The 8,997-nt window shown below is 46.1% G+C and overlaps 1 long non-coding RNA gene and 1 pseudogene across 1 annotated transcript in view; both read left to right on the forward strand.

Annotated features, from left to right (window-relative positions):
• LOC145714631 (uncharacterized) overlaps positions 1 to 2,469 on the forward strand; it is a 102,342-nt gene extending 99,873 nt beyond the window's left edge. Inside the window, exons 3-5 of the long non-coding RNA XR_014136915.1 lie at positions 129 to 211; positions 655 to 846; positions 1,803 to 2,469. This is a non-coding gene — a long non-coding RNA (uncharacterized LOC145714631). The remainder of the gene's footprint in view (positions 1 to 128; positions 212 to 654; positions 847 to 1,802) is intronic.
• An 18-nt stretch (positions 2,470 to 2,487) lies between these two features.
• Positions 2,488 to 5,008, forward strand: LOC145714633 (nuclear RNA export factor 5-like; annotated as a pseudogene).
• Positions 5,009 to 8,997: the final 3,989 nt, after the last annotated feature.

Raw genomic sequence — 8,997 nt, forward strand, 5'->3', positions numbered from 1 at the left:
ACTTCCCAACTATCATTTATTTAAATATATCTTCTGTACTGTTGCCTTTCCTTTTTATCTGGGACCAATTGAACATATGTTGTTATTATTTTCTACGACACCTTCAACTCTTGTCCTTTCTCTTTCAGGATCCTCCATCATTTTGTCTCACCAGGCTTAATGCTGGGTATTTCTTCAGACTAATTGTTTGTTTATAGAATTCTCCATCCAGGTGGGTAACTTGCCTTTGACTCTTGAAACATAGCACCACACAGTGAGGGTAGATTCTGTTATTGCTTTAGAGTTCAGGTTGGAGTAGGGGGGTTATAGACAGTAATTAACTTGTGCCAGGTCACCCAGCCTGGAAATGTCAGAGCAGGAACTAAGATCTCAGAATGGACCGTCTGCCCGACCCTTCTTTGTGTGCTTGTTCTCTCCCGGGCTGAGGATGCTCCCTACCTCTCATCTTCCAGGAAGCAGATCCACAGTGGAGGTTTCCAAACTTTAAGCATGTTGTTGTTATATTTCTTTTTAGATGAAAAAAGTCAACGATATTTCTTCATTACCCATAAAAGTTATCACAGGACTTTTCTCTGTTATTCAGGCCATTGATGTGTTTTCTACCTTGATTTGGTTTTAATTTTGTTGTTTTTATACCGTTCTTCCTGATTTCAGAGTATGTTGATAGACATAATTCCTTTCAAAGAGGACCTAGATACCTGGGTGTTTCCCAAGGAAGTATGAAAGCTGATATAAACATGGCATTTCTGGCATTCATCTTCATGAATCCATGAACAAGAGGGAGAAGCAGCAATGAATGATACTTATGTACAACCCCAAATAAGATAGTGTTAAAAATAAATTCAAGTGAGTAAATTTTAAAGATATTATTGGATTTATTCAACAATCCATGAATTAGGCAGCATGCCATCTAGCAAATGGAAAGAAGTTCCTAAGAGCTGGTCAAAATGGAAGACCTTTATAGGCAGAAAGCAACAGGACAAGGAAATTACTAACAAATAGTGGATTGTTTCAGACAAGGTGACCTTCCTTTTGGGGGATGGCAGGGGCCTATTAAGCAGATTACCTCACTAGTACTGACCAGGAGATGCCAGACTAACTAGTTAAGATTACATTCCTGAGAGAGGCTGAGACTGCAATTAGGTTAGGTATTAAGTAAATAAGGTGACCTGTATTAGGTGTAATCACCTGAAATTAGGTGACACACGCTTATAGCATTAGTGACTCCATTTGGGGCCTGTTGTCTCTTCTTTAACAATGTTAAGTGATCAGTCATCATGGTTGACCTGTACTAGCCAGTGGAATACATAACCCTGTAGTTAACTATATCTTTTTTTTCCCTACAACATGACAGAGTGTAGGCATTAATTAATGGTTGAGCAATCTTAATGGTAGTCTGGTAGTCTTGGTATCCGAGGGGCAAAAGTGTAGAAATCTTTTTTAGAACTCATGGATTTCTTCTTTCTCTCCACTTCCCCACAGCATCCACTAGGCCAACGAACTGTACCATGGGAGGGGCCAGTGGCATTATTAAAATTTTGTCCATGCTAATGTGGACATATGGAAAGAAAGAATTACTCTATGGAGATAAATGAAGGTGAATGGGCAAGATGGAACTATAAGAGTGGGTTCGAGATCACAGTTCTGGCAAGACGTATGGAATGTGCAGGAGAGACAGGTCAGGGCAGCTGTGATGGTCTTGTGTAGAGGTGCTAGATTATTTTGCTGGGAACAGGTGAGATTTGTAATGTGTCCCTTTCTTTCTTTCTTTCTTTCTTTCTTTCTTTCTTTCTTTCTTCTAGGAGTTATCTGCCTCGGTCACCTAAGGGTAGGTTCAGAGAAATGATGTAAAGGGATAAGAGTAGAGGATGGCTAAAAGCAAAGGTGAAAACTGCACCCAAGGTGATGGAGCAACTTTCCACTGGATGTCTCAGTTTGGCTCAAGATGAGTGCGGGAGATGGAGGTCGAGTCTCTGGAGACTTTATCTGAGAGGCAAGCAGGGTCTTCACGAGATAGAATCTCCTGGAAATGTATAAAAGGAAGATCACGTCTAATATCTTAAGTGTTTATTTGGAAGGAGAGGTTTGAATGGAGAGAAAGGGCATTTAATAAATCCCTATTTGGGGGAGCACCTGGGTGGCTAATGTCAGTTGAGTGTCCAACTTTGGCTCAGGTCATGGTTTCACAGTTCACGAGTTCAAACCCTACATCGGGCTTACTGCTGTCAGCACAGAGCCGGCTTTGGATCCTCTGTCCCCCTCTCTCTGCCCCTGCTCCACTTGAGCATGCTTTCTCTCTCTCTAAAAAAATAAATAAAACAATAAAAATAAAGAAATCCATATTTGGTACAAAATATGAAATTATGTCAATGATCCTTTTTTTAGCACTTTCTTTTCAAGCTCAGTAGGTGGTTGGAAAAGGATCTGTTCTCTAGTCTTAATTCCATGTTGCCACTCTTCTCTCCTATCCTCTCTTTTACCCCTTACATGCCCTATGGAAGAAAGTATGACAATACATGGCTACTGATTTCAATCCTGAGCCATTGCAGTGTACCCTTCACCCCTTTTGATGTATAAGAGAATGGTGAAGCCAGAGGAGTGGGCACAGGGAAGGGGGAGAGCTGGTTCTCCAACACTTTTTCTGTTGCTTCTGCCACCTGTAGTTCCACTATGTGAAAACACAGGCCTAGAACTTTGTCCAGGATGCTGACACTGCCTCTGCATTGAAGGGTGTCAGCTCTAAGATGTGTAACGAGGAGAACCAGAAGGTTTGTGTCAAGGACATTACCTGTACCTAGTCCTGGGGAAGGAGGACAGGCCAGGGGTTAGCTGTCTTCTTTAGAATGAGAGTTCCTAGTGCTTACCCCACCCCTCCTTTCTGTAGATATCTCTTTGTCAGTCATTCTGCTGTATCCTACTCTGTGTGGTATGAGTTGGAGCCAGAAGAAATAGAACATCTAAAGGTAATGCAGACTCAAGGCCCATTGTGTGTTCACACCCAGACCTACGTCTTCTTCCTCCAGCCCCCGATTTCCCTATCCCCACCAGAGCCTCACAGTGGCTGTCTCCATCTCTTTCTGCAGCTGACCATGAACAAACACTATGATGTCTCCCAGCAAATTCTTGACCTCCAGAGGCTCTGCTTTGACCCAGGTACAGTTGACAGCAGTAATGCTAGGGCAGGGATCTGCCTGGGAGGGATACTTAAAGGATGACAATGTGGGGAGGGGTTGGTACTGACCCTGGAACCCTCTCAGCCTTCCTATTGCCTCTTCTCAGATTGTTGAAGACTTGGTGGGCCATGATATTGATATAATCCTGAATTGAAGAAAATGCATGGCTGCCACCCTGAAGATCATTGAAAAGAGTTCCCCCTGATGTGAGGCCTTATGCCCAGTGCTGTTTTTATGGTAGAGGATGGTACGAATGGTGTGGAGGGAAGACTTGTTTCTGAGGCCCTAGATAGTAACTGTGACTCTAACTCCTTCTCACAAAAAGCTGTTGTCCTTGAACTCGAGCAACAACAAACTGTACAGGCTGGATGGCCTGTCTGACATTATACAGATGGTCCCCACAGTCAAGATCCTGAAGCTCTCCAAGAATGAGGTGGGAAGAGGGAGGCAGATCAAAGTTGGGGTTGACGGTGGGTGGTAGTGTATATCAGTGATGACAGGAGGCAGGAGAAGGTACCTGTGTGGAAAAGTGGGGGCTGGAGGTGCAGGGGCCCACATGTCTCTCTTTCCCTGGGACTCGTTTCCAGCTTCCTCCCCATATTTCTCAGCAGACGTCAGCCTGAGAGTTGGACAAAGTGAGGGAGCTGTGGCTAGAAGAGAATCTGTGACACCTTTCCTGGGGACCTCTGCCCCTGGGAGCATGAGCTACCTGACAGTGCCCATCTGCAGGAGGCAGCAGCTATGAGGAGGACCATGTGCCCTGCCTTCTCTACTCTCTCTGTCTTTCACCTGTGCTTAGAGGTCTCCTTTCCTTCCTGTGACCTGCTTACCTGTTTCCCTGGTCTGGGGTCTGTTTCTTACCTTTCTGCACTTAGCTTTCCCTAACATACTGCTATGTTCTGACTGTTTGTGTCCCCCACCTCACCGCATTCATTTGTTGAAATCCTGACACCCAAAGATGACAGTATCAAGAGGTGGTTTTTTGGGAGGTGCTGAGGTCATGAGGGTGCAACCTTCCTGAATGGAATGAGTACCATTATATAAAAGGCTCCAGAGAGATCCCTAACACCTTGTACCATGTGAGGACACAGCAAAACGATGCCAGGAATGAACCAGGAAGAGGGCCCTCACAAGAAAGCGACCATGCTGGTGACTTGATCTAGACTTTCCAGCCTACAAAGTGGATAGCAAAAAATTACTGTCATTTATCAGATACCAACTTGGCAGTATTTTGTTATAGCAGACTGAGCAGACTAAGACACATGCCTTCCCATGAGTGTGTTCCAGGAAGCAGGGCTCCATCTCCTCTCCAGAACCAGAGTGACCACTTTGGGCCAGGTGCTGGTGCCTTGGACTGAGAAGGGCCCTCAACCCCAGGGCTTCATGCTGAGACAGGCCTTCCTACTCCCTGCTGAGATGGTGCTTCCCTCCCTTGTTCTGAGAGGGACCCTCTTTTCCTTGAACCAAATGTGTCCCCTCCTCCAATTCCAGGATGCCATGGTGGCTTTTCCTGCCCATGCTGAGGGCTGAGGTCCTAGGGGGCTGCCATCATGACATCCGTTCCTCTGACCCAATGCCAGGAGCTGGGCCCTCCTTGAGACAAACCAGGGTTCCCTGAGTCAGGGGGCCAGAAGTGGGAGACTGCCAGGGAGCAGAGGACTTCCTGAGGCAGGAATGGAAGTCAGAGAGCAGAGGTGTTTGAGGAGACAGATGGAGAGGCTTCTCAGAGGCACTGTTCCCTCCCCACCCCCACACATGTCACATCATCCAAACCGGTCCTTCAGAGGATCCATGGGTAGCCCGACAACGAATATAATCCCTCAGGCAAGGAACCGACTGAGACAGACACAGGTGCACTGGGGCCATCAGGAGGGAAGGCGGTGATCATAAGAGGGGACCGCAGACCCTCAGCTTCATGCTGACCTGGGACTTGACCCTCTACTCCTTCTGCGGATGGTCACCTGCCCCTGTGGCTGCCTCGTTCCCCATGCCCAGCTCAGACTGAGTTCACACAGGTGACAAACCTTCAACCAGCACCCATCCAGTGGGCCCCCAGCCCAACACCTGCATGTTCTTCATTCCTACCTTGGGTGCCAGGGTGTTAGGGAAACAGGCTGTGGGGTTTGATGGCCCTCACCCTAAATCCTTACCTTTCAAACCTGGGCCTATTACCTAACCTCTCATTTTCCTCATTTGCAGAAGGGACCCAATAATATCCATCTCTTGGGCAGCTGTGAAAATGGAATCAAATGAACTTGTGAAGTGGCTGTCACAGAGTCTGCACATAGTAACACTCCTGTCACTGAGGGCAGATCGCTCCTATTGTTGCTCTCCCAATTCCTGACACCTCGATTCCCAGGAACTTTTGTCCCCTTCAGCATGAGTATCATGTAAGATCCTGACTGGGGAATGCTGTGTGAGTGTGTCAAGCATGTGCAACTCTAAGGGGGTATTGTTGTTTGTTGTTGAAGTGGAAAGAAATTCTCAGGGTTCTGTTCATAACCTATTTTCCCTCTCCCCCCACCAAGTGTCATTGACATATAAGTGACATTCAACCACATTCACTTATTGTACCTTGTATCTGTACCTTCACCCAGACTTTCACTGCCACCCCTGTCAGCAATTCCAGGTGAGTGCTGTGTTTTGGGTGGCACTCCCAGCCCAGCCTTGGTTCAGGGGTGTGGGAATGTGGTTGTGTAGCCCTTGGGATTTTCTCAATATTGCAGAAAGCCAACAGGTAGATCCAAGGAGTCTAGCCTAGTGGTAAGGGCATGGGTTCTGGAATCAGAATATGGGTTTTCTTCCAGACCCCAACACCCACTAGCTGTGCGACCTTGGTCAAGTCATAGGACCCCTCTGTGACCCAGTGTCTTCCTCTGAAAATGAGGATTATACAGTCCTCTCCTTGGGCTGTTTTACAGACTAAATGAGAGTATAAAACCATCTCTGAGGTGCGGTTAAGCCTCCTAATCTAGCGAAACTGGTAGATAATCTCTCCAAAGGTGGTCTCTGTGGCAGGGGTAGAGGTATCAGCCAAGCAATCTGGGGGGGGGGGGAGCAGGCACAGTAGGGGTATGGAAGGAATGTAGTTGCTGAGTGGCAGTGGAAGCAAGGCCGTTGTTGAGGGAGTGGGGCTGCCTATGTGTCCAGCTGTCCCAGGGCTCATGTTCGCCCAGTGTATGCATCGTGAATGATAACTCTGCTTGTGAGGGACGTCAGCCCTAAGGAGACCCAGAATACATTCTCTATCCCAGTTCCCACACCTTCCTGAAGCTTCTTGACCACCTTCTCTCAGGAGCAGCAGGAATGATGCCCTTTTTCACCACCCAGTCTGGGATGAACCTCCAGTGGTCTAAGAAGTGAGTGGTCAGGCAGCATGCAGATAGGAGCTGGCAGGAGCCAAGAAGGGAATAATGGGAACTTGCAGGTAATTGTTTTGCTTGGTTATTTCACTCATTGTCACCCTGAACATTCCTGTCTCCATACACACTAAATTACCTAGTTGTTTTGAACAGGTTTACATTACTGTTATGAATTCTGTGGGCCTCATTCCTTTATTAACAGATGTTTTGGTTTCAGGAGTTTTCCCAGTACACACTGACACAGGGCTCATTCTACTGCATATGTTGCAGTAAATGTGGAGCCATATTTTCCTTGCATAGATTGGGAAATGGCAGCCCTAATGGATGTCATCTGACTTTTCTCTACCCCAGGGGACTTTGTGACAACCACTGGGACCACACTGGTTCTCACTTGGCCCAAGGTGAGGTCCAGGTATTCAGGCCAAGTGAGTGGAGACTGGGTGACCTGGGGATGAGACTCAGGGCTCATGGCTCTGCTGATCTCCCACCTTCCTCCCTTTACTTCCTCCAGGCCAAGCACACGATTCCAGAGGAGGCCCTCACCCAGGCTGATTCAGGATGCTGAGAATACAGCCCTGACAAGAAACTCTTGGATGTGGTCATCTTTTTTGTGTTTCTCCTCCAGTCTAAGTATAACCCTGTGAAGGAGCAGGAGGCCTGCTTGGGGTTGGGAAGCCAACAGTTAACTGACACTAATCCACCCAAAGGACTAGTTGTTCTGCATATTTGTCTCACTCAGAATTCCTGATTCTTTTGATAATAAAGAATGATGTTGCCTATTATGTCAAATCCCTGCAAAATCCATTTTGAGGCAGGCATTTTTGTACTACAGGCAAAGGTAAAGTCAGAGAGGGTCAGAGACTCCTTGAGAACAGCGGGGTAGGGTCTCAAATCCTGGACCCCCTAAATCCCAGGCTGTGTGTGTGCTCCCCAGGGCCACGCAGCTGTCGAGGTGGGGAATGTTACCCTGGTAAACCTGGAGATGGTGTTCTGTGCCCATAGCATATGACTAAAATGTTTTTATACAGAGAACAGTATAACTGCTTAGCCATACAAATGAACTTAGATACCTTTTGCGGGGCGGGAGGGAAATGGCATTAAAGAGCACATGAAAACCTGGGAACTACAAATTACCCATATACATGGATGACATAGGATAAATGTCCTTGATATCAAAAGAAATCAGTAAAGAGATCATAAATTGATATTAACCTAGAATTGTTATTAAAAGCAATAGGAGTGTCCAACCAATCTATGAAAAGCTATACAACCACAATAACTATAAAAATGTAACTGCAAACATTAGATGAGATACTAAATGAGAAAAGAAAGCTGAAGATAGTTATTTTCAGGAAAATACACACACACACACACACACACACACACACAGAGAGAGAGAGAAAGAGAGAGAGAGAGAGGAGTCTATCTCGATAGGTTGTGTATAGGAAATGTATAAAGTCATTACTTATAAAAGTCAGATCAGGTATACACATGTGGAGATGACCTATCTCTGAGAGGTAGGCATTTCCGTCTTTACCTCAGAGTCCCCTCCACTCCTTTGCTGGTGTGCAGGGCAACTTTCAGAGACTGCAGGGTTTGAAACTCATTTGTATGGGGAAAATTCTTCAGGGTTAGTTCTGGGAGGTTCTACAGGTAGACCTTCCTTGATAACCCAGGAGAAAAGGGAAAAGAGATGGGTTTAGATGGAGGGTGAATGTTGGTGGCCCTTGAAGGGGGAGGGAGTTGATGAGGACTTAGCCCTTTAGCCCCATAGCTCCAGGGCAGCCCTCAGGTTGTGGCTGTCTTCAGTTGAAAACCAAGAGTGCTCTTGGGTCAGAACCTTCCCAGGGTCATGAGAGGATGGGCACAGGAAATGGTACTCAAAGAGCCTTGTGCTTCTCTACTTCACTTTTATTCTCTGTCTTGACTTTTTGTATTCCCCACCCTCAGATGAGTTCATCTGTAACTTTGTACTGTCTGGCAGTTAATCCCCACTTCTATCATTCACACTTTGGCTGGGTGGTAGGAATAATTAAAGCAAGTATACTAACAACAATAATAAAAGATACCAACAATTATAGCACATATAGTAGATAAATTACTTGGTCAAGATCATGGAAGTACTGGTTCCCAGCATCAAATCCAGGTCTTTCTGACCCAAAAGCCCCTGCCCTAACCCCTGTGTATACATTGTTCTTCTGTGTTAAGCTGGAGGCCAGCACAGGGGAGGGAAGTCACCCAAGGTCCTGTGGTCAGTGATGGGTCTGGCAACTGGGACACATGCTTGATGACTCCCATCTTCTATAGTTGACCTGTTACTATTATTATTTCTTCCATATTATTTCTTCTTCCTGAGGGCTCAGTAAAAAAAAAATGTTTCATCCATGTCAAAGTAGAAGGAAACTAAGGAGACAGGAAAGCATGAAAGGAATAGGAAATGATGAAATGGGACCAAAGTTCAC

This window comes from Panthera onca, chromosome X, assembly GCF_046562875.1.
Source record: "Panthera onca isolate mPanOnc1 chromosome X, mPanOnc1 haplotype 2, whole genome shotgun sequence".
In the NCBI taxonomy this organism is placed as follows: domain Eukaryota; kingdom Metazoa; phylum Chordata; class Mammalia; order Carnivora; family Felidae; genus Panthera; species Panthera onca.